Source organism: Dendronephthya gigantea, unplaced genomic scaffold (assembly GCF_004324835.1).
Source record: "Dendronephthya gigantea isolate DGI-Jeju-01 unplaced genomic scaffold, DenGig_1.0 000119F, whole genome shotgun sequence".
Lineage (NCBI taxonomy): Eukaryota > Metazoa > Cnidaria > Anthozoa > Malacalcyonacea > Nephtheidae > Dendronephthya > Dendronephthya gigantea.
Window position 1 is genome coordinate 465,394 of NW_021163129.1, and position 3,933 is coordinate 469,326.

The 3,933-nt window shown below is 39.5% G+C and overlaps 1 pseudogene; it reads right to left on the bottom strand.

Annotated features, from left to right (window-relative positions):
* Positions 1-2,680: 2,680 nt before the first annotated feature.
* On the bottom strand, positions 2,681-3,399 carry LOC114535498 (annotated as a pseudogene).
* Between the last annotated feature and the right edge of the window lie 534 nt (positions 3,400-3,933).

Here is a 3,933-nt window from a genome sequence, read left to right on the forward strand (position 1 = left end):
TATTCCTTACAGAGAAAACCCTTTCCATTTCAAAAATGTTTTCGATACACCCATTGAGAAGGATGGAAAGCCTAGAGCTGCTGATGACTGGCAACCTCATGCAAATATTAAACTATTATGGGACAAAGGTGGTTGCAGGAGTAAGTTAGAAGTTGAAACATTTTCTGATACATTTTCAGTTGATCCAAATCTTGTACAAAAATATGTCAACCATCTGGATGAGCTGGAAAAGACATCTGGCATTAGAAAGAGAGAAAGGGAACGTATTAAGCAACAGAACATGAAAAAGTCAGTGAATGATTACAACTGGATAGAATTGGTGCAGTCGCAAGATATCAAAAAACTGATGACTGGCAACCTCATGCAAATAATAAACTATTATGGGACAAAGGTGGTTGCAGGAGTAAGTTAGAAGTTGAAACATTTTCTGATACATTTTCAGTTGATCCTAATCTTGTACAAAAATATCTCAACCATCTGGATGAGCTGGAAAAGACATCTGGCATTAGAAAGAGAGAAAGGGAACGTATTAAGCAACAGAACATGAAAAAGTCAGTGAATGATTACAACTGGATAGAATTGGTGCAGTCGCAAGATATCTAAAAACTTTTTGTCAGGGATTTAGACAAATACTTAACTTACCATCATTTATCCACTTCTGGCAAAAAAGCACAGAAGATTTCAAGAATTGTGGCTCATGTTCTTAGACAAGACATGGATACTGATGAAAGCAGCGATTCAGACTCAGAAATCAGTGATGCTAAATCTGATTGTTTATGTGATGATGAAAACGGTGAACGGAGTGAGGAGAGTGATATAGAAGAACATGGATGGGAATCAGCCGAGTATGGACACAGATATTGTGCTAGCTTCTATTTTTCCAAGCAGTTCGGCCTGCTATCTGACTGAAAGTGACCCGTTATGGCACATTTTTCAATCTGATTCGGAATCAGAAACAGAGTTTGAGGGTTTTTTTATATAGAAACATTATGAATATACACACATTGTGAATATATATATATATAATTATATATATCGTATTACCTCAAAAAGTCACTACAGCCTGTTTCATCTTGGGAAAGAATCTTCAGGTGACTGACAAATTTTGAAAACAGGAAGGCTCAATAAGATAGGAAATAGTTTCGGCCTGCCCACATAAAACAAATTTCACGTAAGCAACATAAAACGGAGACAAAATCCTCCTATTGTTTCATGCAAATCCACCCGCGTTTCGGCCCACATATATAAGCCTTCCTGTTTTCGAAATTTTCCAGTCACCTGAAGATTCACTGACAAGATGAACAGGCATTATTAATAGTATGACACATATGACACATACATTTTTGTTTTGTATTATGATATTAATATTAAGAATAGAGACCAATACCACTTCACTTTTGACATTTTAAAATTAATATTATAAATGTATAAAATATTCTATACGGGGTGTGAAAAAAATTGGCTGAGGTCGTACGGGGGTTGAAAATTTTGAGACTTGATACTACGGGTGTGATAAAAATATGAAAAACTGTAAACATGATTTCCCAACCCGGTACTCCCCGTAAATAATGAACGGTCCCTAGACAATTTTCTCCAAGTGTCGCTCATGACTTCAGGGAGAGGGTCATCCCAATCGAATTGGTTTAATTTCCAAAGATTCTGCAAAGCTACCCTCGCCTTTATTGTTACTGCAGATGCCAGACCGAGTGGGTTGTACAGCTTCGAGATGTTCGAGAGGACGGATCTTTTTTTTCAGTTTTTCGACCTTTATTTCTTTCGATGCAAATCCAATTACGATTTAAGATCTTCTTCACTGAGAAGCACTGCCCAGAGGACGGATCTTTTTGTCAGTTTTTCGACCTTTATTTCTTTCGATGCAAATCCAATTACGATTTAAGATCTTCTTCACTGAGAAGCACTGCCCAGTTGTTTTCTACGTACTGCTTTAACGCTTGATTATATATTCCCGCTTTTTCTTCGTTCTGGTTAAGACTCTTTTCCAGGGACTCCGAGTATAAGGTCGACTGATCCCGATGTGTGACTGAAATCAATGTCTCGGAGATGGGGGAAGGAACGCAACCACTTTCTGTTTAACTCGAGAACGTTGAGAATAGTTTTCTCTATCTCGTGGGCTTCGATCTTGAACTCTTGATTGCTTTTCAGTGCAGAGATTGAAAAGTTCACTCGTTGGTTGTGTGGTTGCTCTAGTTTCTCTCCTCCAACAACTGCTAAGTCAACACATTCTCTTTTCCCGTTCAATCCAAGTTCTTTGCAAACTGGCTTTGAATGACTGTCATTCCGGCACCACTATCAACCAAAACGTTCCCTTGGGGGCTCTGAATCTAGCTCTGATTATAGGCATCATGCTAGCTTTATCTAGGATTGAAGCAACTGGTTGTGAACTGTTGTGTAGAAGAGGATGATGGAAGTAAGGACATGAATCATCTTCTTTACATTTCTTCTTTGATCGACAATCATTCTTGGAGTGTCCACCGTTCAAACATGAGAAACACAGTCTTGCTTTCTTCACTAGTTCTAGTCTTTCAGGGACTAAGGCCTTCACTAATACTGGACATTCTATGACACAGTGATCTTCTTTGCAAACGCAACATTTCATTGGTGATCTGCTTGAATCACGATCAGTACCGTATAGATTATTTCTTGGCGCAGGATAGTCACCTCATGGGGGTCTTGGATCCCTTTGTAGGTCACCAAAATCAGGGTCAAACTCTGCCTTTACTCTCTTTCTCACATATTCACTATTATGGCTGGCTGTGGGCATCTGACCCTTTTCACGGATATCTGTCACGAAGACTTTCCATCTTTCAATTATGTGGTCCGGTAGGCGCATGATAATCTTTCGTAGGTTGTCATTGGCATTAATATCTGTCGTATATTGCCATTAATGTCCAATATATTTCATTGTAGCCATGCAATTGATAAGGTCGATTGAGAACTCACATACTTCTACCGATTTTCTCTACGAGCAATCAAGCTTGGTTGTCCAAACTGTTCTTTAATCATCTTCAGTGCAGTCGCATACATCACTCCTTTTGAACCCAAACTGGAAATTGCTCTTTCCGCATCACCGCTGACATGCATCTTTAGTTGAATCATTCTCATATTATCGGTGAGGTGGGGTTTGTTATGGATATGTATCTGAAAACGGTCGATGAAATCCGCGTAATCCAATGGATTCCCAGAGAATTTGGTCAAAGTAACATTTGGTATGCCTCGGCTTGCTTCTAACTTCAAAAGCGCATCTGCGATTGACATTTGGCTTTCGTCATCCGTCAACGTTACTTTGGTTTCTTCAAATTCCTTTAGCTCATCAATCCAGGAATCAAAGGTAATTGCTTGAGATGTTGCTTCTGTGTTGTTGCTGTTTACGTTGCTCATAGGCGATGGAGCTACAAATTCTTGTTGTAATGAAAAGGTACTAGCTTCCGGTGTTGACACTTGTGTTGACGTTTGTTGATCTTCCGGAAGTTGGTTTATTGACGCGCTCTGCGGGGAAGGTGTGTCCTCTGTATTGTTTTCTCCAGATGCTTCGCCATTTAATTTCGAAATGCCTCATACATATTCTTTGACTCTCTTCGATTCCATACACGTCACTCGTTAAGTCGTCTTCACACTCATCTAATGCGGCATCATCCACGTCTGGTAAATCATAGAACTGGCTGTGTAACTCACGTGCAATATCAAAGTCCTTCCGTAACTGTTCGATTTCCTTCTCAAAACGCCGTAAATTCCGATATCCATTCGAAACTCCTTCACTTAGACGCTTAATACTGCAAGTAATCTTCCCTCAAACTTGTTTGCGCTTGTTTCTCAACACGATTTTGCTTGAACTGTTGTCTACAATCGATGCTTTGCTCGAATCTCCCTCGGGCATTGTGCTTGCCAAATATATGAACACTCGATTATCTGTTT